The sequence below is a fragment of the Chiloscyllium plagiosum genome, unplaced genomic scaffold (genome assembly GCF_037043375.1).
Source record: "Chiloscyllium plagiosum isolate Xiang-an unplaced genomic scaffold, Cpla_swu_hap1 HiC_scaffold_2, whole genome shotgun sequence".
Lineage (NCBI taxonomy): Eukaryota > Metazoa > Chordata > Chondrichthyes > Orectolobiformes > Hemiscylliidae > Chiloscyllium > Chiloscyllium plagiosum.
The window spans coordinates 123,700,984-123,728,930 of NW_028270140.1; the positions used below are offsets into that span (position 1 = coordinate 123,700,984).

The 27,947-nt window shown below is 41.7% G+C and overlaps 1 protein-coding gene across 6 annotated transcripts in view; it reads right to left on the reverse strand.

Moving 5' to 3' along the window:
• Positions 1 to 23,047, reverse strand: part of lhfpl2a (LHFPL tetraspan subfamily member 2a) — a 173,441-nt gene extending 150,394 nt beyond the window's left edge. For 3 of the 6 annotated variants that reach the window (XM_043706955.2, XM_043706969.2, XM_088000415.1), the window contains exons 1-2: positions 22,937 to 23,047; positions 12,422 to 12,496 (exon numbers count right to left, since the gene is read on the reverse strand). The gene's annotated coding sequence lies outside the window, so the exon portion shown is untranslated. Of the gene's footprint in view, positions 1 to 12,421; positions 12,497 to 22,713; positions 22,732 to 22,936 lie in introns of those variants that run through there. The other 3 variants (XM_043706965.2, XM_088000427.1, XM_088000424.1) reach the window with 2 other exon arrangements.
• Between the last annotated feature and the right edge of the window lie 4,900 nt (positions 23,048 to 27,947).

Sequence of the window (27,947 nt, forward strand, 5' to 3'; positions counted from 1 at the left end):
AACAAAACTGAATAGATTAAAATCTTGGATCTGTTTAAATAATAGTATTTGCATGACTAATAGTGACTTGTATCTCAGCAGTAATCTCTGGTGAAGTAGACACTTTGACAATTTGAAAGGAGTTATATAAATGAAGGATTTTCTCTGCTGTAATTTTGACCAGCCTCCCTTCAAAGGAACAAGATGATGCTTATAGGAGAACTATGTACATCATCCCACGCCTAGTGCTCCAAAAATGACTCTGAAAACTATCCTTGTTTTCACTGGACAATGAGCAATTGAAAGAGGGCATGATCTTGGATAGTTAAAACACCATGAGAATAATGTAGGAGGTACAATTTACAGGAATAATGTAATAACTAGGTTATGTAGTTAGAACTGCAAGCAAATAACTAAACAGCATGATTACAAACTTAACCACCTGGGACTGGAGATTGCAGGATCATGCCTCAACCCTCACTGACTAGTAGATGTGTTCTAGGGTCAGTCAGTTAACTTAGAAATCAGTGGGTAAATGACTATTTAAAATTGATAAGCAAAGGATAAGTAAAACAATTAAAAGCTCTCTGGTAATCAACAGTTCCCAATAATAAGAGAGAGAGGGCTGTGAGATATTAAGTGCACAGACACAGTATAAAATTCTTTGCCCATTATTTTACTGGGAGTGTGAAACTGTTTATTTTCAAAAGAAACTATATAAAATTTTATAGTACTCTCCTCGCACCTGATAAAACATTTAGTTTCCCAGTTAGCAAGATCATTTGATTTGCATGAGGATAATGTGTAATTTACAGGGCAATGAAAAACTCAGCCTGTAGGTAGGTTTTTAAACCACACAAACTATTTTTTTGAAAAATTGACCTCTGCTTTGTACCAAAGTAACCATAGCAGACACCTCCAAGCTTCTCAATCACTTTTTCCCAGTTCCACTCCCTTGAAAACAAGATGAGAACATTATCTGTTTGAAGATTTAAATAGGGTTCATTTTGTGGTTATGACAGCCACAAATATTTTCAGAGCTATTCCTGCTCAAAATTGGTGCAACACAAGATAATTAAAAGTCCACCGTAAAGCTACGATGTTTAAAAGCAACAGAACTCAAATGCGTTGCGGTGCATAACTAAAGACAACTGGCATGCTATACCAGCTGATACAAAACAATAGCAGCTGGTTGTTAGGGTTGTGTAATATTATTAACACAATCCTTTTTAATAACTCATGAGATGAGGGTGTCACTCACTGGACCAGCATTTATTGCCCCTCCCTAGTTGCCTTTAACAACGTGAAGGTGAACTGCCTTCTTGAACCACTGTAGACAGTGTGCTATAGGTATACCCACAATGCCATCAGGGAGGGAATTCAAGGATCTTAGATCCAGTGCCAGTGAAAGAAAAGCGATATATTTCCAAGCCCTGATGGTGAGGGGCTTTGAGGAGAATTTGCAGGTGATGGTATTTCATGTATCGGATGCCCTTGTTATTCTAGATGGAAGTGGTCAATGATTTGAAAGGTGCTGGCTAAGGAGATTTGGTGAATTTCTGCAGAGATTCTTGTAGATAGTATACACTGCTGCTACTGAGCATCAGTGATGAAGGGAGTGGATGGTTGTGATGTGGTGCCAATCAAGCAGGCTGCTTTCTCCTAGATTCTTGAGAATTGTTGGAGCTGCAGTCATCCAAGCAGGAGGGGAGAATTCTATTACACTCCTGATCTGTGCCTTGTAGATGATAGATGCGGCTTTGGGCAGCCAGAAGATGAGTTTTTCTCAACTGGATTCCTAGCCTCTGACCTGTTCTTGTACGCACAGTATTTTATGGTGAGTCCAGTTTAGTTTCTAGTCAATAGTTCCCCAGGATGTTGATAGTGGAGGCTTCAGTAATAGTAATGTCTTTTAAATGTCAAAGGGCAATGGTTAGATTGTCTCTTGTTGGGCATGGTCATTGCATTTGTATGGTATGTATATTACTTGCCACTTTTCTGACAAAGCCTTGGTATTGTCCACATTTGGCTGCATTTGGACATGGACTGTTTAGCATCTGAAAGAAAATATTAAGATTTTTCTTCCACTTACCAGTCCAACCTTGGGTAGTTCCCAGATCTCACTGTTTACTGAGGAACCTTGATTATCTGGCATTCGATTATCCAAACTTTGGATAATCCAGACAAGATGCTCGGCTAAACTGTGTTGTATGGCATTTGATTATCCGGAATTCGATTATCTGAAGAAAATACTCCCAGGCTGTGTCATTCAGATAATTGAGGTTCCTCTGTATTGTCACAGTCTGTGCTATTATCCGAGGACTCATCGCTGGACCTGAGCAGACAGCAGCACACACTCCTCCTCTGACCTCAAATCATTGACAAAGTCTATGAAGATGAACAGGTACAGGATGCCTTCCAATGAAACACGGCTGCAAATTCACCAAGGAATATTTTAATTGGGGCAGACTGAGCCACAAAGGAATCAGAAATCAGTTGTGAGATGGACACCTAGGTCTTACTGCATATCCCTCGAGTGCTTGCTTGAAATGGCCAGGAGGATTATTCGAGTATTTGATTTATTAGTGTTACATGTACTGAGATACAATGAAAAGTATTGTTTTCCGTGCTATTAGACAATCATAGCTTACATAAATACATCAGGGTAATAGTCTTATGCAGGATATAGTCTTATAGCTACAGAGAAGATGCAGAGAAAGATCAACTCTAATTTGTGAGATTTGTTCATAAGTCTGATAACAATGGGGATGAAGCTGCTCTTGAATTTGCTGGTATGTGTTTTCAAACTTTTGTATCTTCTGGCTGATGGAAAAGGGTAGATGAATACAACTAGGATGGGAGTGGTCTTTGAGTAGATTTAGATTTAGACTTTATTGTCACATGTACTCATGTACAAAAGTACAGCAGTACACTGAAAAGTTTACAATATTGCCACACACAGGGCATCTTAGATACAAAGTATCTAGGTACAAAAACTTAAGAACAAAATAGAAAGAAATAAAGAACAAAGTTAAAAGTTAAACATGATGTTCAGTCTTAGTATATTGTTGGCTGCCTTCTGGAGGCAGTGGGGAGCTGATCTGCAGGAGGGATTCTGAGAGTGGGAGGTAATGTGATAGGAAATCATTGGCAGCATGAAGGTAGATCACAAGGAAGGAGAATGTGGAGAATCTGCAAATTGGGAATGCACTGAATCCAGCACAGGTCCGACCTATATGTTCCTTGTCAGGCCCACTGCAATCCCCTACTTCTGGTTGTAAGTTTCATTCATCATCTTCACCTAGATGAAAGCAATAGTTAACTCACTCAGGATGAATGACATTTCCAATTGGGGTTAAATCATTCAAACTTTGCTTCATATATTGAAAGAGGGTCTCTGCCTATTGCCAGCTTAAAGATTATGTAAGCAAAATTCAGTCAGAAAGTCAATAGGTAAGTCACCAAGACCTTTCAACTGGCTAACTACCCAGTCTCTGCTAGGAGATGCGGTTAATTAATTCAAGTTATTTCTCATAGAGTCAGATGTACAGCACAGTAACAGATCCTTCAATCCAACTCGTCCAAGCCTAACCTAATCTAGTCCCATTTGCCAGCACTTGGCCCATCTTCCTCTCAACCCTTCTTATCTTTAGATTAAATTAGTTTAGATTCCCTACAGTGTGGAAACAGGCCCTTTGGCCCAACAATTCCACAATGACCCTTCAAATAGTAACCCACCCAGACCCATTCCCCTACCCTATTTTTACCCCTGACTAATGCACCTAACACTATGGACAATTTAGCATGACCAATTCACCTGACCTGCACATCTTTGGGTTGTGGGAGAATACCGGAGCACCCAGAGGAAGTCCACACAGACTTGGGGAGAATGTGCAAATTTCACACAGACAGTCGCCCAAGGCAGGAACCGAACCCTGGCACTGTGAGGCAGCAGTGCTAACCACTGAGCGGCAGCAGTGCTAACCACTGAGCCACCATGCCACCCCTATTCATATACCCATCCAGATGCCTTTTAAATGTTGCAATTGTAACAGTCTTTACCACTTCTTCTGGCAGCTCATTCCATACATGCACCACCCTCTGTGTGAAAATGTTGCCCCTTAGGTCCCTTTTATATCTTTCCCCTCTCACCATAAACCTATGCCCTCTAGTTCTGGACTCCTCTACCGCAGGAAAAATACTTTGTCTATTTATCCTATCCATGCCCCTCATGATTTTATAAGCCTCTATAAAATCACCTCTCAGCCTGCAAGGCTCCAGGGAAAACAGCCACAGGCTATCCAGCCTCTGTCTACAACCAAAATCCTCTAACCCTGGCAACATCCTTGTAAATCTTTTCTGAACCCTTTCAAGTTTCACAACATCTTTCCGATAGGAAGGAGACCAGAATTGCACCCAATATTCCAAAAGCAGCCTAACCAATGTCCTGTACAGCTGCAATATGACCTCCCAACTCCTGTACTCAATGCTCTAACCAATAAAGGAAAGCATAACAAACACCTTCTTCACTATCCTATCTACCTGTGACTCCAATTTCAAGGAAATATGAACCTGCACTCCAAGGTCTCTTTGCTCAGCAACACTCTCTAAGACCTTACCATTATGTGTCTAAGTCCAGCTAAGATTTGCTTTCCCAAAATGTAGCACCTCAGATTTATCTAAATTAAACTCCATCTGCCATTCCTTAACCCATTTGCCCATCTGATCAAGATCCTGTTGTACTCTGAGGAAACCTTATTTGCTGTCCACTACACCTCCAATTTTGGTGTCATCTGCAAACTTATTAACTGCACCTCTTATGCTCACATCCAAATCATTTATATAAATGACAAAAAGTAGAGGGCCCAGCACCGATCCTTGTGGCACTCCACTGATCACAGGCCTCCAGTCTGAAAAATAATGCTCCACCACCACCCTCTGTCTTCTACCTTTGAGCCAGTTCTGTATCCAAATAGCTAGCCCTTCCTGTGTTCCATGAGATTTAACCTTGCTAACCAGTCTCCCGTGAGGAACCTTGTCAAATGCTTTACTAAATTCCATCTAGATCACATCTACTGCTCTGCCCTCATCAATCCTCTTTGTTACTTCTTCAAAAGACTCAAAACAAGTTCATGAGACATGATTCCCTATGCACAAAGCCATGCTGATTATCCCTAGTCAGTCTTGCCTTTCCAAATACATGTATATCCTGTCCCTCAGGATTCCCTCCAATAACCTGCCCACCACTGATGTCAGGGTCACTGGTCGACAGTTCCCTGACTTTTTCTTATCACCTTTCTTAAATAGTGGCACCACGTTAGCTAACCTCCAGTCTTCCAGCACCTCACTTGTGACTATCGATGATACAAATACTTCAGCAAGGGGCCTAGCAATCACTTCCCTAGCTTCCCACACAGTTCTAAGTTCTGTTCAGGTTTCGGGGATTTATCCACTTCTATGCATTTCACGACATCCAGCACCTCTTCCTCTGTAATATGGACATTTTTCAAGATGTCACCATCTATTTCCCCACATTCTATATCTTCCATGTCTTTTTCCACAGTAAACATTGATGCAAAATACTCATTTAGTATCTCCCCCATCTCCTGCGGCTCCACACATGGACTGCCTTGCTGATCTTTGAGAGGCTCGATTCTCTCCCTCATTACCCTTTTGTCCTTAATGTGTTGAGAAAATCCCTTTGAATTCTCCTTAACCCTATTTGCCAAAGCTCTCTCATCTCATGAAGTCCCACAACTTCCATGTCTGCCAGTCATATTTTGTTTAGTTCAGAGATGTTATTACAGCTCTGGAGTAGGTGGGACATGAACCTGAGCCTCCTGGAACAGAGGTAGGGACACTACACCACAAGAGCCGTCTTGACTGTCAAACATCTCATAACAAGGATGAAATAAAGTGCTTCTACAACAGGAATCCACAGCCAAATACTGTCTCAGGGAACTGGACAAAACCAAAGGAATCTGATGTGAACTTAGGCTGTCTCATTCCAGGCCCCAGCATGCAGGAACCCAGAATTCTCCACGGTTCAGTTGAATCTGGGATTCAGTTGTGTCAAAAAAGGTGGCCGCAACAACTGAAAGCTGGATGATCGACAATAAACAGTTAGGGAAAATGGGTAAATACTTAAATAGAAACTAAAACTAGGGAAAAGGAATTAATATTAACCAGGAGAGTACAGCAATATCCATTCCACAAATGTATGTGGATAATGTCTTGCTTAAGGGGCGTGAGTACATAACAGGTAGATAAAAAGACCAATAGCATTATAGATTTTGTAACGGGAATAACTGAACTAACAAACAAAGGTAAGCTTGTATAAAATTTTAGTTGCCCTCAAAGTATGGGTGCAGTTTTGTGCACCCTCGTAAAATGCTTTGGTATACAGCACAAGCTCACCAGAATTAAACAAGGGTCGAGAGTGCGGTGCTGGAAAAGCACAGCAGGTCAGGCAGCATCCGAGGAGCAGGAGAATCGACATTTCAGCCCTTCATCAGGAATGAGGCTTATGGCCCAAGAGGGCTGAGAGATAAATGGGAAGTGGGGGGCGGGGGGGGGGCTTCTCTCAGCCCACCGGCCCACAAGCCTCAATCCTGGTACCCGAAACGTTGATTCTCCTGCTCTTTGAATGCTGCCTGACCTGCTGTGCTCTTCCAGCACTACACTCTCAACTCTGATCTCTAGCATCTACAGTCCTCACTTTCGCCTAGAATTAAACAAGGATTGGGAAACTGTAATTATGAGGAGAGATTTGAGATAATTGTCTACATTCTAGACCATATAAATCAAAGGGAAGATATTTGAAAACGACAAATGGTTTTGATGTCGTAAATATGGACAGACCATTTCTTCTGATAGCTTGTTATTAACTTCCCAAACATTATTGAATTTAACACCTTTGCTAAGAATGTTTAGGATCAGTTTACTTATGGATTGATTCAGCAACATTCATGAAATGCTTTGTCATAGGCACAGGTCATGGCATTTTTTAAGGAAAAATTGGATGAACACTTGAAGCTGAGAAGACAGAACTATGAGAAAAATATGGAACAATGGAATTCATTTTGAATTCCTTGAACAACATCAAATATCGGGCTGAACAGCCTCCTGTAATGCTCTAAACCTCAATGGTTCTCATATCATATCAGTCAATAAAAATCTGTGTATACTAGTTGCTATATCCAATTCAACACAGAAATCAAAGGAGAGGCCCAATAGATATGATGCACTCCAGATGGTGGAATTAATGTTGTCCAATGAAAATACAGTATTAAAATTTCCTTTTCAAACTGACAATCAATTTTCTTCTACCTGGACTTCTAAATTCTAGCAGGAAAACAGATCCAGAGGTATCAGTTGTTGTTAAATATCTCCCTTAAATGACTGACGTTTATGCCTGAGCCTAGATCACAAACAGGGGCAGATAATTCATTAGAAGCATTACTGCAATCCTGCCATACCTCACATCCCAGGGATGACTGGGCAGCAATCAGTAGAACAATCTCCACCTCCACTACCTCCTCTTAGCCGAGCTGAGATCAGATACCTCAGCACAGGTCGAAGATCAAATCTGTGTTCTTCTGGTTTCTAAAGGAAGGCACTGCTTTATAAGTGAAAGATTCGAATAACATCTAATGTGATCCGCATGGCCAAAAACTGTGCTACACTGTGCATGAAAGAAACACACCAGGATGCCTTCAACTTCCCTATAATTTTTAGATTCCTGAACCTATACCCATACTTATTGGCTGAAGTGCTAATCTAGCAAATTTTATCAGGGCATATTACAGTGCAGACAGTTCTGTTGGTACTACAGTAATGGTGAAGCTGTGGGATAACCGTGTGTATCTATGCTGTGGGTCGGGTATGTGATGTGGTGGGAGCAGAATGTGTTCTCTGTGGTTAGGAGACCATGAGCATATAGATCAGGTATGTGTGTGTTGTGGAGTCAGTATGGCATGTGATGTGGTATGGGGAAATATTCATGGTGTTAGGGGCGTATATGTATTCACGGATAGGGTGCACATGTTGTGGTGTGGCAAGGGTGTGTGTCAGTGCAAGCCATGGTATAATTGTATGTTTGAAAAATTTCAAGAGCTGATATTTTAATAAGCTTCAAAGGTTTCATCAGAAAATAGGACAAAATTACAAATAATTTGGAATTTTTGATAGAGCCAATGTCTAATTTTAGCTTTCAAAAATTAGCTGTATGGAACAAGGAAGAGTACAGTTTGGCTTGTTTCACTATGTGTCCTATACTTAAACTTATAATTACTAGCCCTCTGTGTATTCATAGAATCTTACATTTTACAACACAGAAGGAAGCTATTCAGTTGATCACGCCTGAGTTGGTGCGCGCTCTTCAACTGGAACTATCATCTCTATAGTTGCTTCCCTTCTTATTCCCTGTATTCACTTACATTCCTCACTTGCAAATACCTACTCAGCTCCCTTTCAAAAAACATGATTAATCTCTATCTTTATATACACATGGAAAAGTATTCAATATTCCAATAACCTTTCATTGAAAAAACATGCCCATAAGTTCCCCTATGTTTTAAGCAATATCCTGAATCTATACCCACTTATTACTGCCTCAACAGTTGAGACAAACTTTTCATGATTTCCCCAAGCATCTTTATTTGAAATTTCAGATTTCCTTGAAGCTTCCTTTTCTTTTTACTTCCATGGGATGTGAGCAATGCTATCACGATCAGTGTTTGTTGCCCATCCTTAGTTGCCCTTAAACTGGGCAGCTTGTTCAGCCATTTCAGAGGGCAATCAGTCAATCACATTGTGGCAGGACTGGAGTCAATTAGAGACAATATTCCCAGCTCGCTGGAATTCTGCTGGCAATAGAGGGGCCTCCACTACATGCAGAGGCTGCCAGTTTAACAGAAGTAGTCGACCTGCAGCAGTCAGGAAGCTCAGCAGAGTCAGAAGCCGGTCCACAAAGAGGGCATCATAGGAGGGAAGGCAGGCTTTGGGGCCTTAATAAGCCATCCAAATGGGTTTCCCCTTCCAATCTGACAGACCTACCTGCTTAGCCCCGCTGAAACTTTATTTAAACATACTCTTCCAATGATGTCCTCTCAATCTCCAAACAGTGCCCCATGTACCCACCTCTTTTGGTGCACTGCCAAGGTTTCACAGCTGCCATAGACTGAGGGAGGAGGTTTACTCTCTTTAATCGGACAGTGAGCTTGGATGCAGCCAATTAGGAATCCACACCTGGCACAATAGCCTAGATGCCCCTCCTAGCTCACATTGGTGGGAAATCCAGGCTCGGGACCACCATTTGGTCCCAAAACCTGTGAGATACTCCTCTCATAGTACAGGTTGTCCTGCAACCTTATACCCAAAAATATAAAATAAATTACAATCCGTGTCTCCACTATTACTTACCCAAACTTCTTCACAATTCTGGGACATCTACCATGTTGGCCTGGTACCTTTCCTTTTCCTGGTTTTGTTAACTTTTATCATATTTTCTAGAACTGCTCTTTGCAATAGTTGCTCATCTTCAGGAGTTCCCTCAGTTTCACATTTGCTTTATATCAAAATTGATTATAAAAACAAAGAGTACCTCAACCATCACTTCAATCTCAAAAACAGGGCAGCCCCTTTACCTCAAAGTGAGGATAGCAAAGAAGGTGTTTGGTATGCCTTCCTTTATTGGTCAGAGTATTGAGTACAGAAGTTGGGAGGTCGTGTTGTGGCTGTAGAGGACATTGGTTAGGCCACTGTCGGAATATTGCACGCAATTCTGGTCTCCTTCCTATCGGAAAGATGTTGTGAAACGCGAAAGGGTTCAGAAAAGATTTACAAGGATTTTGCCAGGGTTGGAAGATTTGAGCTACAGGGAGAGGCTCAATAGGCTGGGGCTGTTTTCCCTGGAGCATTGCAGGCTGAGGGGTGACCTTTTGAGGTTTATAAAATCATGAGGGGCTGTCTGTTGATTGTTGTGCGGTGCCCATTCATCCGTTGTCGTAGCCTCTGCTCGGTTTCCCCAATGTACCATGCCTCTGGGCATCCTTGCCTGCAACGTATAAGATAGACAACGTTGGCTGAGTCACGTGAGTACCTGCCATGTACAAGGTGGGAGGCGTCCCCACGCGTAATGGTGGTATCTATGTCCACACTCTGACACGTCTTGCAGCGCCTACCGTGACAGAGTTGTACGGAGTTGTCCTGAGAGCCGGGCAGCTTGCTACGAACAATGATCTGTTGGAGGTTTGGCGGTTGTTTAAAGGCAAGTAGTGGAGGTGTGGGGAAGGTTTTGGTGAGGTGCTCATCCTCATTGATAATGTGTTGCAGGTCACGAAGAACACTGCCTAGTTTTTCAGCTCCTGGGAAATACTAAACAACGAAGAGTACCCTCTCAGTTGCAGCACATGTCTGTCTCTTGAGGAGGTCATTACGGTTCCTTGCTGCGGCATGTCGGAACTGGCGGTCGATGAGTTGGGCATTGTACCCGTTCTTGTGAGGGCATCCCTGAGCACTTCCAGGTGTCTGTCATGTTCCTCCTCATCTGAGCAGATCTGGTATATGCGTAGGGCTTGTCCATAGGGAATGGCTGTTTTAATATGTTTTGAGTGGAAGCTGGAGAAGTGTAGCATTGCGAGGTTGTCTGTGGGTTTGCACCGCACATCAACCAACAGACAGGAGGGTTCCCTCCCAGTTGGGGAACACTTCAGTGGTCCAGGATATTCAGCCTCGGACCTTCGGGTGACCATCCTCCAAGGTGGACTTCGGGACAGGCAGCAGAGGAAAGTGGCCGAGCAGAGGCTGATAGCTAAGTTCAGTACCCATAGGGAGGGCCTCAACCGGGACCTTGGGTTCATGTCACATTGCAGGTGATCACCATTGCACTACACACACACACAGATATTCCTACACACACACACTCTCACACACACACACTCCTATACACACATACACACGGACACATACACACAGACACCCACACACACCCTTACAGACTCCCACACTCACACATGCACCCCCTCACAGACTTAAGACACTCTGCACTCACTACACACATACACTTTCTCACACTCACAACCCCCACCCCAGACAGGCAGACACACAAAGACAGGGGTGAATTTGTACTTGCAGGGTTACATTGCACTTTGTTCCAAAACTGCATTCATTCATGTAAAACTCCGTTATCTCACTTTTTAGATTAGAATCAATCTAAACATCATGGCATAGACAGAGAACACAGGGGCCAACACCTTCAACATATTGTCTAGCTATCACCATTGTTAACAGCTAACCCGAGAATGCAACTTTTTAAAGAAAGGTTTTGTGATTTACACATAAAAGAAGTGAAACTATCACGGTATTATAACAGATGAAAGGCTTAACAGAATCAACTTTTCAATGTATAATTTCAGTTACATCACACTGTAAATTTTTGCTATAAACTGTGTGTTAGGATTGAGCCCTCCACTATCACCTGATGAAGGAGCGTCGCTCCGAAAGCTAGTGTGCTTCCAATTAAACCTGTTGGAATATAACCTGGTATTGTGTGATTTTTAACTTTGTAAAATTAAGGAGGAACACTGCCTAATGAGTCAACCCAGGCAAAGCCAAGAGTGAGTCTTCAACTGCAAAGATTTGCCTCTATAGAACTTGATTTCATTTATTTATTGTCATGTGTATTCTGTTACAAATTCCAGTGAAACGTGAATTCAGCTTCGTTTTCATCTAGAAACCCAAAGGCTTCAATAGAGTCATAGTTATACAGCATAAAAACAGGCCCTTCGCCCCATCATGTTGATGCCAACCATCAAACTCCAAACTGTATTAATCCTATTTTAGGTTAGGTTGGTCCTACGGTGTGAAAACGGGCCCTTCAGCCCAACCAGTCCACATCAACACTCTGAAGAGCAACGCAGACCCTTTTCCCCCTGACTAACGCACCTAACACTGTGGGAAATTTAGCATGGCCAATTCACCTGACCTGCACATCTTTGGACTGTGTGAGGAAACCAGAGCAAACCCATGCAGACACGGGGAGAATGTGCAAACTCCACACAGACAGTCACGCGAAGCAGGAATCGAACCTGGGTCCCTGGTGCTGTGAGACAGCAGTGCTAACCATTGAGCCACCATGCCTGTGGTTGCACTTGTACTTGACCCATAGCCTATTATGCCTGTCATTTTAAGTGCTCATCCAAATGTTTCTGAGATGCTCATCCAGATGCTTCATCCAAACAATCAGCAATATGAACTCATACAGGTGTGCAGTACATGCATTATCCCTGTGTTATGTTATTCTGTTAATACCCTAAACGCGTGCTTCATCGTTAGAATCCTGTGTATGTCTATGCGCATTACAGAGGGAGTGCTTTCATTGCTTTTACATTTCAAGGTGTTGCGTGACAAATGTTAGACTTTTCTTCTGAGTTAAACTCACCTGAAAGCCTGTTTCATGTCCACCAGTAGAAGTCACATCACTCAAAGTTTAAAGTATTCTTTCTGAAACACAGAACTTGAACACAGAACAAACAGAGAAGTTTCATTACGACCTAAAAAATAATTCTGCTGGATATACTCTCATCTTAGTTATTTATTTCAATAAATAATGACAATGGAATAATTATATGTACTTCATGTCATTCATACCTCAGGGATCATATATGCACATATGTACATTTATGCTTCTTTGTACCTCAGTTGTTCAAATTTAATACCCTTAAGAGAATGTGCAGGGAGGAAAATCTACCAATTAAGAATTTGAAACTGATCCAAATGAAAACCTGGCCAAAAAATATAAAAGTCTCCAGACCCTACTTCTTTTCCCCCCAGTGATTGATAGAGCAAGCAATTTCAATAATATTGGCACAACTAGAAAGATATTTCACAAAAAAATATATATTTCATCAAAATATTTTGTATTTTACAAGGATTAAGTTTGTCTATATAATAGCCAATAATGTCAAAAATGGTATGCAGGAACTTATCTTTCTTTTCAAATTAAGTACCAAGTAAAGGTACAGTCACCATCAACCTATCAGCCCAGAGGGGTGCTCTCTCATTAGAGAAAGATGACTGCCGGTATGTTAGTGCTTTAACCTGAGGGTCACCATGTCTCAGGTGAAGGGAGAAGTCAATAAGGAGAGTCTTTCATGGTAGCCTCAGCAAGTGCAGGAGCTGAACTCTCACTGTTTGGTGTTACTCAGCATTACAAACAAGCTGTCCAGCCAACCAAGCTAACCAGCCCCTATCTCTGAGTACAAACTATTAGGTCACTGATTATTGTCCCATGAGCAGCCACTATCATTATCACAATCATGTTCTATACTAAGGAACTTCAACCTTTTTTTTGAAGCTAAGTTGAATTATATCCATTTTAGCAGTTGTCCTGTTTCTAAGATCACAACAAAATTATGTGGATCACTTTACACCCACCAGACATGGGGTGAAAATGCAAACTCCACACAGACAGCCACCCAAGGCTGGAATCAAACCCAGGTCTCTGGCACTGTGAGACAGCATTGCTAACCACTGAGCCACTGTGCCACCTTTAGTTAATATTTTAACTGATTAAATAACTAACAATATGATTCGCAGTAGCTCTGGAGTACACACAGAGCAGAAATATTTGGTCCATTTGAAAGCTTCACATCTGTTTCTCCTTAGCCAGATCACTGATTCACGGTGTTTAGGTGGCCAATGTACCAACAGAACATAAAAACAGTTCTACAAAATTGCACAAAAACATTTACATGTTTTATCTAAATTCAGCCTCAATGTTATGTTTGATGTGACTTTGAAGGGCAACAGCTCAGTCAAAAGCGTTGGAGAGATTCCCATTCCATCTGTAAACTCCCATAATGCACTTGCACCATTATCCTCACAGCTGGTGTAAAGAACAAAGTTTAAAAGCAAGTTGTGGTGTACATTTATTGCACATTATTCTTATTACATGTAAACATGGGTTCTAATTTGAACAGAACCATGTATAGTTTAAAGGTTGATTTGCCTTTCCATATTGTGTAGATTAAAAAGAGGAGATATGGATTTAGTTTCAGCTTGGGTTCTTTAGGGTACCAGCTCATCTAGAAATTTGTTTACATGCATTTAAATTGGGCTTTTAAGAAGAACCTTTGGGTGAAAAACTAAAATGCTTTAGAAAGCAAGGGTAGAGGAGAGAAAAAAAATTGGATACAACCCAGCCATAAAATGCCCTATGACATAGTGAGACAGAGACAGATATAAGTTTTCTCTCAAAACAAAACAGTGATCAATGATTATGCCAGTTTTTTTTCCCCAGAGAGAACCTGGTTATTCAGAAAGAAAAATGCCTATAACATTAACAGTGCAACTTACAGCCAGCAAAACAATTAGCAGAAAAAGTGAAGTCTGAAGTGGCTTAGACACTAGCACAAGAAAAGTTCCAAAGATAGGAAGCTTTAGGATGTCAGAATAGGACGTCCTACAAGGCTATTAAATACATGTGTTTAAAAACACATGTTAAGGAATATGTGAGCTGTGTTAGAAGTTTGTTTGATCTGTGGTAAAGATAGAAAACTGGATATCAATGAGACGAGACATTCAGTTAATAAGATCATTAACAATAGTTCCCCTTCATAGGCAACTCATCGCTACCAAATGAGAATCACATCTTGATGCCTGGAACTTGGTTAAAAGATGCAGCAAATTGATTTCTACCAGACTTTTTGTGTGATTCTCCCACCATAGTCCAATTTGTTTAGGTCCCTATAAGACTGCCCTCTACATTCCTTATCCTTTAGACATTTCTTTGTTGATTCTATCCATGTATCGTATTAGTTTGGGGGTTGGGCATTAAAAGGGAAGCACTAATTGATTGTAGATATACAGTAGACGGCAACAAATCAATAGGGAGCAGGATTGATGGACCAGTTGCTCTGGTCCTGTTTGTCTTTTTCAAATGTTATGGTTCAAGTTGCTTGATGCGTACAAGTGTGAGAAGTCCCAGATTCAGTCCCATTTTGTGTTGCTGGAACTGCTAAATCACACCTCAGATCATTGTGTGATTTCTATGATGAGCTTCTTATTTAGGGCAATTTTCAAACTAAAAGAGGCTCACAAGAGAAGTCATGTATCCCAGTGCCCTAAATGAAATGGTTACTTTCAGTTTGTTGTCCTCCCAGTTCTTATTAAGCATAAGTATATTAATTGTTGTCTACAATTCTGCACCAATTTCAGTCTGGAAGGCAAAATCAATATTTCCCTTTGTAGTCCCTCAGGGGAAGATATTAGACTTGCACACAATGGATCAAAGATTGACTGACAGGTTGTATCCACTGTTGTCAAGTCCCAAAAGAAAGATGATATTTGTCAGGTTTTATGATGGTGTATCCTAAGGTCAGCAGCCATGGCTCTTTGAGCAGAGAGGGTGATAGTTGTCCTGAATAAGGTGGGAGGGGCTTTCAAGCCAGTGTCCTGCTCCTTTTCCTTTCTCAGTTGTCACTTCTCAGCAGTTCAGTTTATGCGGTCAGTTGTGACTGGTTTGATGTGGCGCCACCTTATGTACTGTTTGTGAAAACTTCCTCCAACCGTCAAGGTAATTTTGTTCCCTTTTCAAAAAGATCTTCAAATTGTCCTTAAAACAGATATTCCATCCGTCATGAGTCCACCAAGTTTTGAAAAGAAAATCAGCTTCAGAAACAGATTACTTGGCAAACGATGCAGTATGATCACAGTTGAAATGCTGAAAGAGTTGGATTTGAAGAAAGTGTTGGAGTTTGTTTGTCTGTCCTCCCTTTGACTGAGTATCCTGTGGAAATACTACCAGAGAAATTTTCTGGTGTCCAGACTCAAGTCTCACTGCCAAAGTAAAAGGCTGGTAATCACAACAGTGCTCTAGAGTCTGACAAGCAAGGCCGTGTGATTGTGCTAACTCTCTTCAATATTGATCTCGGCCTAGTTAGAGAATTCATTTCTGACCAACTTTTACAAAGAGTCATGACTGTGTTCTAAACCAACACAAACTTCTCAACCTCAAGTCTGACAGCCAAGATTAAGGTGACACTTAAGGTAACTTCCACTATGGATTCACGCTGTATGGATCACAACGCAACATTTAGGGCTCCCCCAAATGCTACAATTCTGCATACAAATGGGTTTTCTGTGGTTCAACATGGACATGAGCAAGATCTCCCGCTAGCTCTTGCCCAGATCACCCCCCAAGCTCTTGATTTTGCTGTGTCATGATCAAGCAAGGAGGGCTGGATAGATTCCTTTCCTTGTCCCACTTCTTTACTGTCATAACAAAGTTTGCATTTAAAAAGTGAGCTGATGTTACTAATTTAAAAATATATTCGACGGTGTATGAGACTGATAATTCAATGTCAGAAAAAATTTCTTAAGCAGCGAATAAACGAAAGATCATTTAACAAATTGCTTAAAATGTATAAATACATGCAAGTATTCATTCTGAAAAAGCATAAAATCTGCAAAGCGTTTTCTTAAAAGTTCTCTGGCCATTGAGGGAAAAAAGACTTATTCAAAGAGTGTGCCAAATGAAAGTCAAGATGGCTGAGTGGTTAGTATTGCTACCTCACACCGCCAGGAACACAGGTTTGATTCCAGCCTCAGATGATTGTCTGTGTGGAGCTTGCACATTCTCCCTGTGTCTCTGTGGGTTTCTGCCAGGTGCTATAGTTTCCTTCCACAGTCTAAACCTCTGCAGGTTAGGTGGATTGGCTATGCTAAATTGTCTGTAGTGTCCATGGATGTCTAGGTGGATTAGCCATGAGAATGGGCTTAGTGTAGGGGGGCTTGGTTTGGGTGGGTCTGGCATGGGAGGGTTAGTGCAGAATTGATGGGCCAAATGCACTCTTTCTGCACTGTCATGATCCTATGAAATGCTGATCTGCAGTCAGTCACCTTTCACACAAAGTCTCTTCTTGGATCAATTATGCCTCGTTGAGTTCTCTTTTTCTGGGTACAGTGGTGTGGATTTGGACTTCTCATTTAAGAAAATCCAATTTGCAATGAAGAGGTCTTCCAATGGGTTTGCAACTCCTAAACCTTGACGAGAATGGTTTCAGAAAAAGAGAGAGCTCAAAGGCTGTTTTCCCTGTACAAGTTCTTTCCGAGTGTGTTCAAAACCATTATGCTTTACATCCATAAAATGGGTCATGCGACCACTCTTGGAAATTGCCACAGATTCAGTGACTTCAGTCAAGCAGCTTGTTTTCTTTGAACTTTTTCTTATTCATTCCTGTGAACTGAGTGACACTGGAGAAGTCACCATGTTTTGCCCATCACTAGTTAGCCTTGAGAAGATGGTGATGAGCTGCCTTCTTGAACCACTGCATTCCATTTGTTGTAGGCAGAACACTTCTGCTAGTAGGTGATAATAGAAAGAATGGTGATGTATTTCCAGGATGGTGGTGCTACCATGTATCTGCTGCCCTTGACCTCTTAAATATCAGTGATCCCAGGTTTTGAAGGTGCTGTCTAGGAACAGTTCTGCAGTTGTAGGTGGTATTTTCTTTGGAAAGTGTCTTTTTCAAAAAATTGAAGATATACTTTTATACATTCAGAGATGGGATCAATTAATACATCAGATAACATATCTTCATGACAATGGAGCGACTGGGAAATCACTGAATACTTTAACATCTCAGCCGTTACCTTTATTAAGAGGTCGTCATCAAGGGAGTGATCCAGTACTGAATCAACTGGGCCACTGCAGCCTTCTAATAACCATACAACTAGATCTTTAACAACAACAGAAATCTCCAGAGAAGGAGATTTTCTGTAGAGGGAGTCTTGATATGATGTAGATTACACAATAATAGGTGGAGTGCAGTGTAGATGGAAGTTTCAAATTACAAAAACATATTGATAGATTAAATGAATGAGCAAAAGTATAATGAATGGATTTCAATGTCAGGTAAGTGTGAGGTCATTCTATTTTGGAGCTGAAAAGGACAGGACAGAGTACTTTCAAAATGGGGAAAAGCTACAAACAGCGGCAATCCAAGGAAACTAGAGGGTTCAGTACATTTAAAGCATGATCAATACAGCAAATAATTAATAACGTTATTGTAATTCTGTCTTTATACCTGGAACACAAATAGGGTTAGAGATTACTTTTCAGTTATACAACGCTATAGGTAAATCAATCTACTGTGAGCAGTTCCAGGCACCACACCATCTTGGAGTTTAGATTATTAGAATCATATCTGGATACTAATAGTTAAGTTATACATACAGATCTAATAATCCAAGATTCCCTGAAATTTTGAAGACTCTTCTAAACTCCAACAGATACAAGTCTAACCTTTCCTGATAAGACAACCTGCCCATTCCAGATATTAGTCTGGCAAAATCTTCTCTGAATTGCTTCCAACATTTTTACATTCTTCCTTAAGAAAGGAGGCAAATACTACACTCAGCACTTTAGAAGTCATCTCACCAACGTTGTGTACAATTGAGGCATAACCTCTATATTTTTGTATTCAATCCCTCTCGAGTAACATCCTCTCAGCATCTGCTTTATCAAGCCTCTCTTGGAATCATAGATCTTTCAATAAGATCACCAAGCATCCCTCAAAGTACTGTTGGGCAAAGGTCTGACGTGCTCAGCTTTTCCTCAGAAGACAACCTCTTTATCCCAAAAGTATGCCAAGTGAAACTTCTCCAATCTATTTTCAATGCAATTACACCTTTCCTGAAGGAAAAAAGTCCAAAGTGTACACTGGATGCAGTCACACTAAGGCCCCGGAAGCTGTAGCAAACACTCTCCTACTTTTCTTCTCCATCATGCTTGTAATAAATACCAATGTTCCATTTGCCATCCTAATCATTAAACCTCCAGGTTTGTTTGTTTTCCAATTTCATGTAACACATTAAACTCCATCTGTACCTCTCAGTTCAGCAGTCTCTCTCTCTATTTTAAAATGCATTGTGTGGTTCTATTCTTCACACCTAAAGCTCCCATTTTCCTACATTATACTCCATCTTCTCAATTTCTGACCATTCTCTGAACAGATTCTCTTCACAACTCGCCTTTCCACCTATCTTTGTGTTGTCAACATTATAGTAACCACATACCCAGCTTCCTCATCCAAGTTATCAATATAGACTATACATATTTGAGGGGGCACTTGCTCAGATCCCTATTGCACGCCGTTAGTTTCAGTTTGCAAAAAGAAATTCATGTATTCTGACTTTCTACTTCCTGTTAGGTGGCCAATCCTCAGTAAGTAAATTACCTCCAACACCACGAGTTCTTTTGTTGTTCTAAGTGGCACATTATCAAATTGCCACCAACTCCATGCAATAACAGCACACTGATAGGAAATGCATAGATTAGAAAATATTCCGTTATACAGTAGTGACAATCTGGGCTTTATGCTTCCGATTTTCAGAATGCTGCCCTTGATTGGCATTCACACATGCACAAGTAAAGGCCATTGGGGAAAAAATGAGCCTCGGTTGATTTTACCAATTTTTTCCACACAGAGCCAACTGAGCCATTTTGATTTCATAAAATTAAAGTTAACACGTGTTAAGAGATAACAGACTGCATTTGAAATGAAGCTCAATATATTCAGTTAAGAATAATGAGGAGAAAGAAAGGCTTTCATTTATATGGCAGCTTTCACAGTCACAGGATGTCTCCAAGCAGTTTACAGTCAATGAAGTACTTTTTGACTATAGTGACTTGTTATCCAGGAAATAAGCCAGTCAATTTGCCACAGCAAACTCCTGCACATAGCAAACTTTTCCACATAGCAACCTGATAACAACCAGATTATGTATGCTTGTATTATTGACTGAAGGATAAATATATGCCAGGACACCAGTGATACTATGCTCTGCTTCAAACTACTGCTATAAGACCTTTTCCATCCACTGGAACAGTTGGTGCCTTGGTTTAGAATATAACCTGAAAGAGCACCTCCCACAGTACATCACTAGACGGTCAGTGTTGATTTTAGTGCTCAAACCTTCGATGGGCTTGGGTCCAGAATACATTATTCAGAGGCAACAGTGTTTCCAACTGAACTACAACTGACTCTACAAATATAACTTCTCACATACTCAGTTCCCAGTAGATTCAAATTGCCTACTCACATTAATGTTTCTTCCTAACTGCTATATAATCCCTATGACCATCACCAGTACTCCATGTTTTATTCAACTCTTATGTTGATGGGTTGAGAGCCTTTCAATAAATATCTTAATTTGCATCAGTGTAGTAATGAATTGCAAACACTGATTCACTGGGGTTTTATACTGCTAAATATGTCTATTCATTCTCAGCTTCACCTCATGCCAGTCAATGCAACCCCACTTATATATATGCCTTTGCTATTGCAGATGGAAGGAGCAGCATGGTGGACCAGCAGCAACTGAACCATTCCTTCCTTCAGTTATCGGACAAAGGCCAGAATAATTACTTCTTCCCACAGCTGTGAAACAGCAATTGAATAGCATGTGTCAATAGCCAGCTGGCTCACGATAGGCACAAACATGGTAAGGCCATTGCTAGTCAGCTATAAATTATCTAATGTTACTCCATCCCTTTTGATTTTACCCTCACTTTCATCCCCTCGATTCTCCTGAAGAGCATGCTACATGAAGTACAGATTTAGAGATGGCAAGGTTTTTTCTGTAACGCCTAAACATTATTTGTATAACTTACTGCCTCTTCTACCACACACGCTGAGTCCAAACTATTTGCACTCAAAACAGAACATTTATATGTTTTAAAATGACAATTTTTTGAACTAGTAAGGTACTTGCAAATTTGTGGCATGTGAACTACGTACATCTCATCAGACACTCTGGCTCTGGAAAAAAAATCAGAATCTTCCTTACTGATTACAGATACTGACTAATACCAACTGTGCATTCTCACATTATTGCCAGACATTTTTTTTCTCATTCAAATATCCATACATTCATATTTCCGATAAGAATCACTCCTTATATTTCACATCTAATCCTAATTTTGTCATGTTGCCTCAGTTGAGGCCAACTAACTGAGTATAGATATGAATGAAACCTCAGCTTTCCCAGGATGCACCACTCCAAATGCTGTTATCCAATGGGCAAACTTCTCATTTTTAAATAAAATTTTTCTCTTGATGTTTGCATTGGCTTCTTTTAGAATTGGCTCAGCATGGCTTTAAAGTATATCAATGCAGCATTAAAGCTGTTTGGAAAAAGTCGAACAGCATCTTAGTGGAGGATTAGTTTAAATTTCACTTTCCCTTCCAAAAAGTGATTTCAATCCTCTTGCATTTCTGCCCCATTGCCTGTCAAGTCTGTACAAAATGTAATGGACTTGTTGCACAATTTTAAGTGTCTGAACTTGACCTCATATCAAGCAGATTTGGGCAAAATGCAATGTCTTTGAAGTGATCATTCGTGAGTCGGAAAAATTGGACCAATTGGAAAATGGACAGACATTTCCCTCCACAATCAGATATCATTAGTAATCACCTGAAGATTTGAGAATAAATTTCGTTGTATATCCCACTCTGGAATGGATTTTAATGGTTCACTAAAGTTCCTTAGGGAAGGAAACTTTCCATCTTGACCTGATCTATTCTACATGCCTCTCCAGACCCACTGCAATGTAGTTGACTCTGAATTGCTCTCTGAAATGGTGTAGCAAAGTGCTTGCTTCAAATGCAACTAGGAATAGACAACAAATGCTGACCAGCCAGTGGCACATCTGTCTCATGAATGAGAAAAAGTTTCACCTCCCTGTGTTAATGTATTTCTGTTCTGGAAATAACAGAAAAATGCTGGAAAAACTCAGCATGTCTGGCAGTATCTGCGGACTGCGGAGAAAAAAAAGAGTTAATGTTTCGAGTCCAGTGACCCTTCTTCCACAGTTGACCCGTGATGACTTCCATGCCTGAGGGTTAATGGGCACAGTAATTGCTAGTGGGTCAAGAATTAACTTGCAGTTTGTTACCAGCGAGATGCAGAACGTTGATCATCCGCTTCTCTATCTCTCTTAAGAAGTTCCTGCAGTGCTTTCCCCCCCCCCCCCCCCCCCTTTTGATCTTCTTCCTAGACTGTTTTTAAATCAAATTAACTCTTTCACAGTAACGTTCAAACCCCGCAATGATATGTGCCATTAGACAACACAACGCTGGTTATCCCAATACAATGCCGTTTCTGCAAGTCTCCTCTCCCAAACATTAAAACCGGGCTCCTAACTCGGCAGATGTCAAAAACACCTCCCCCGTCCCCACACACCCCATTGCTTCTCTGTTTTAATTACCCCAAGCCAATGAAAATAAAGGAACAGATTGCAGCAGATCCTTCTCTCCCCCCCCCCCCCCCCCCCCCACTGAATGTTGTCCCAATGCAAGATGGCATTGGTGTGGAGGGGTCCAGGTGGAAAGGTTATCCCTCCCTCACTATTCCCAAGTGAAAGTCAGGGAAATATACTTGCAATTCGGTGCTGGGACCGAGCCGCTTTCCCTGCACTGTCCTGCCTGGTGCTCTCGGTTTCCTTCTCCTCCTCCTGGAACAGGGGAGCAGTCAGGGTCAACTCAGTTAAGAGCGGCCGAGCCACTCACACTCTGGACAACCACAAGAGAAAAGCGGCTCTAATCTCCTCCCCCCTCTCATTCCTTCCTTACTGTTTCCCTTGCTCCAATCGGTTCCTGGTTGTTAAAGTATGTGACTCCCCAGGAAGCGTTGACTATAAACAGTTCCCACCCGCGGTTTTTCTCCTACCAGGTTGTTACTGGTGGTTTTCCTCAAGTCCCACGCATATCAGCAGTTTCCCAGCTGCTCTCAAGAGTTTGCAATATCCACACCTCACCAGGCTGCTGACACGTTCCCAATCCCGTCTCCCTCACTTTCCCACACACTCATCTCACTGTCGCTGGGATCAAGCTTCCTGCCTCAGCTTTGCCTTTGTATTCTGCTCAAGTACAGAGCCCACTCACAAACTCACCCACTGTAACTGCACAGAGGGCGGCTCGGTTACTGCAGGTCGATCCCGTCTCCTGCTGCAGCTCCTTCTTCTCAAGAATCGGAGTGCTTGAATGAGCAGCCCTCCCCTCTTCCCCCGTCTCCTTTCTTTTCTCTCAAACACATGCACGACTGGAGAGGAATCTCATGATGTCAGAGCTCCACCTCCTGGGACACAGGGGTGTATACCCAGCCACACTGACTAACCGCCCACTCACTGGTACTCTCATGATTCCCACAGCCCTGTCCTGTGGGCTATCTAATGTGAGGGAGGATCTGTCAAGCTCTGCCTTCAAGAATTAACACCTGCTCAGAATCAGTCACAAGCATATTGCTGATGTTTCTACTGTTTTATATATGTATGCACGTATACAGTGCTTCAATTGCACTGATCTTTCCTCTGAGTACAAAATATTGAAGGTAAAACGCTCTGTTCTTCCAACAGATTAATGCCTGGTCTCAATTTATTGTACTGTATGAATTTGCAGAACGTTATCTGGATGCAACATATAGACATTCTACTAGCTGGTCATGCTTTTTCACTTTATTTAGAAAAGCGAGCTTTCAACCAGCTGAAAACTTCCTGCAAACCATGACATGCTTCTGTGTGGTGAAACATGGTGCGTTTGGATTTAGGGGAACAGTAAAGAGTGAGAGATTGGGGTGTTGAAGAGGAATTGCCTCATGGCTTTCTGTCAAGTGGATGTCTCCAGGAAAATGATGGCTTCTGCTGACCCTTGGATAGCTGACCCTTTTCAAATTTGTCCCCCAGCCATATCCTTTAGTCACCTCCGTGGGGCTGGGAAAATCCAGCACAAATAAGGGTTTGGAGGGATATGGGCCGGGTGCTGGCAGTTGGGACTAGATTGGGTTGGGATATTTGGTCAGCATGGACAGGTTGGACCGAAGGGTCTGTTTCCATGCTGTACATCTCTATGACTCTATGAATAGATTTGGACTTTAAACTTAGCAGCAGTACCCTCCAAATCCTCTGACTTTAATGGATTCTGAGGGTTGCAAACTGAGAGGGATTGGCAATTAGCAAATTCAATTTCCCATGCAGTACTCATGGGATTCCACATGGTCCCAGCTTGCAACTCCATGCTGGTCTAACATTTGTCCATTGAAATATGTGGTGCAATATTGCCAGAAAGATTTAATTTCAGGGATGGACCCAATGGAACATAGCATAGACATCTCAGAGGAAACAAATCTTAAAGTACAGGATAGCATCTGAACACAGATTTCTAAACACAATTGAGCATATAACTAATGATGTTTCAGCTCACCAAAGAATAAAAGAAGCAACAGATATTTTTACAAAGTATTGAAATCATTTCAAAACTACTTCAACCTCAGAACCAATAAAATTATTGAAATAGCAGAATTTAATAGGAGAGTTCAGCATCCAGAGGAATCCACAAATGATTTTCTTAATGATCTCAGCAAATTAGTAGAGAAATGTGACTCTGGTCTTCAAGTCAGAATTTATAAGTGACAGAATATCAAGGAATTGCTGGTGAGTCTTTAGAACAAAGAACATAGGACATAGAAAAGTACAGCACAGAACAGGCCCTTCAGCCCACAATGTTGTGCCGAGGACTATTCCTAATCTAAAATAAAATAACCTAACCTATGCACCCCTCAATTCACTGCTGTCCATGTATGTGTCCAGCAGTCACCCTGATGACTCTGCTTCCATTCATGGAATACATTCCATGCATTCACAACTCTCTGTGTAAAGAACCTACCTCTGACGTGTCCTCTATACTTTCCTCCTAATATCTTAAAACTATGACCCCTCATGCCAGTCAATCCTGCTCTGGGGAAAAGTATCTGGTTATTGAATCTATCCATGCCTCTCATTACCTTGTATAACTCAATCAGGTCACCTCTCTTCCTCCTTCTCTCCAGAGAGAAAAGTCCAAGCTTAGTCAATCTCTCTTCATAAGGCAAACCCTTCCAGTCCAGACAGAATCCTACTAAACCTTCTTTGCACCCTCTCCAAAGCCTCTGTATCTTTCCTACAGTAGGGCGACCAGAACTGGACACAATATTCCAAGTGTGGACTCACCAGGGACTTGTAGAGCTGTAGCAAAACCTCGCGGCTCTTAAACTCGATCCCCCTGTTAATGAAAGCCAAAACACCATATGCTTTCTTAACAACCTATTCACTTGGGTGGCAACTTTGAGGGATCTAGGTACTTGAACACCAAGATCCGTCTGTTTCTCCACACTGCCAAGAATCCTGTCTTTAATCCTATATTCAGCATTCAAGTTCAACCTTCCAAAATGCATCATTTCGCATTTATCCAGGTGGAACTCCATCTGCCATTTCTCAGCCCAGCTCTGCATTCTGTTTATGTTGCGCCCAAGCCTGCAATAGCCCTCGATACTATCAACAGCACCTCCAACCTTTGTGTCATCTGCAAATTTACTAACCTACCCCTCAACCTCCTCATCCAAGTCATTTATAACAACTAAAAAGAGCAGACGCCCAAGAACAGAGCCCTGTGGGACACCACTCACCACTGACCTCCAGGCAGAATACTTTCCATCTACAACCACTCGCTGCCTTCTGTCAGCCAACCAATTCTGAATCCAGACAGCCAGATTCCCTGTATTCCATACCTCCTGACTTTATGAATGAGCCTACCATGAGGAACCTTATCAAATGACTTGCTGATCTCCATATACACCACATCCACTGCTCAACCTTCATCAACCTGTCTTGTCACCTCTTCAAAGAACTTAAATAAGATTTTTGAGGCCTAACCTGCCCCTCATAAAACCATGCTGACTGCTTTTAATCATGCTATGTTTTTCCAAATAGTCATAAATCCTATCCCTCAGAATTCTTTCCAAAACCTTGCTGACCACAGATGTAAGACTGACTGGTCTGTAATTGCCAGGGATTTCCCTATTCCCCTTCTTGAAAACATGAACAACATTCGTTTCCCTCCAATCCTCCGGTACGAGAGCCGTGGAAAGTAAGGAAGCAAAGATCTTCACCAGTGGCTTAGCAACCTCCTTTCTCACTTCCCGGAGCAGCCTTGGATAAATCTTGACTGCCCTTGGGGACTTATCAATCTTAATGTTTGCCAAACTTTCCAGCACATCAACTTCATCAATCTTAATCTGTTCAAGCCTGCTTTCCAGCTCCTCAAAGTTCTCATTCACAGCAAGTTCCCTACCTTAGTGAAAACTGAAGCAATAAACTCATTTAGGGCTTCCCCTATCTGCTCAGACTCCAAGCACAAGTTGCCTACACTATCCCTGATCGGCCCTACCTTCTCCCTGATTATTCTCTTATTCCTCATGTATGAGTAAAATACCTTTGGGTTCTCCCTAATCCTTCTTGCCAAGCCTTGACAGTGGTCATGCCTAGATAAAAATTACCCTCAAAGAGCAGAACTGAGAAAGGGAACATCTTGTCTCCAGCAATAATGCAATTACTGAAGATGAAAGAGAGAGTCCAAACCAATCAACTTGAAGTGAACCGTTGACATGCTTCAGAGTAAAGGAGCAAGTGTGTTGAGAATGAAAACCTGTCACAGACTGAAGATGTTGTGCATACAACTCCAATGAACTATTCAAGAAAGATGGTAAGGAAAAGCGAGGGAACTATAGACCAGTAAGCCTGACAGCCGTGTGGGCACATTGTTGGAGGGAATCCTGAGGGACAGGGTTTGCATGCATTTGGAAAGGCAAGATTTGGGATAGTCAACATGGCTTTGTGCGTGGGAAATCATGTTTCACTAACTTGTTTGAGTTTTTTGAAGAAGTAATGAAGAGGATTGATGAAGGCAGAGCAGTTGATGTGATCTATATGGACTTCAGTGAGGTATTCAACAAGGTTTCTCATGGTAGACTGGTTAACAAAGTTAGATCACATGGAATACAGGGAGAACTAACCATTTGGATTTATGGGTGGCACAGTGGCACAGTGGTTAGCACTGCTGCCTCACAGCGCTAGAGACTTGGGTTCAATTCCCGCCTCAGGCGACTGACTGTGTGGAGTTTGCACATTCTCCCCGTGTCTGCGTGGGTTTGCTCTGGTTTTCTCCCACAGTCCAAAGATGTCTAGGTTAGGTGAATTGGCCATGCTAGATTGCCTGTAGTGTTAGGTGAAGGGGTATGGGTGAGTTGCGGGTCGGTGTGGACTTGTTGGGCCAAAGGGCCTGTTTCCACACTGTAAGTAATCTAATATAGAACTGGCTCGAAGGTAAAAGACAGAGGGTGTTGGTGGAGGGTTGCCTTTCAGACTGGAGACCTATGACCAGTAGTGTGCTACAAGGATTGGTGCTGGATTCATTGCTTTTTGTCATTTATATAAATCATTTGACTTGGAGATGCCAGTGTTGGACTGGGGTGTACATCACTGGGGTGATGAAGGAGCGTCGCTCCGAAAGCTAGTGTGCTTCCAATTAAACCTGTTGGACTATAACCTGGTGTGTGTAATTTTTAAATAAATAATTTGGATATGAACATTGGAGGTATAGTTAGTAAGTTTGCACATGACATCAAAATTGGAAGTGTAATGGATAAATCCAAGAAGGTTATCTCAGAGTACAACGGGATCTTGATCAGATGGGCCAATGGGCTGAGGAGGAGCAGATGGAGTTTAATTTAGACAAATGTGAGGTGCTAAATTTTGGAAAGGCAAATGAGGGCAGGACTTATACACTTAATATTAAGGTCCTGGGGAGTGTTGCTGAACAAAGAGACCTTCGAGTTCAGGTTCATAGTTCTTTGAAAGTGGAGTCTCAGGTAGATAGGATAATGAAGACGGCATTTGGTGCGGTTTCCTTTATTGGTCAGAGCATTGAGTATCAGGAGTTGGGAGGTCATGTTGTGGCTGTACAGAACATTAGTTAGGCCACTGTTGGAATATTTTGTGCAATTCTGGTCTCCCTTCTATAGGAAGGATGTAGTGAAACTTGAAAGGGATCAGAAAGGATTTACAAGGATGCTTCCAGGGTTGGAGAGTTTAA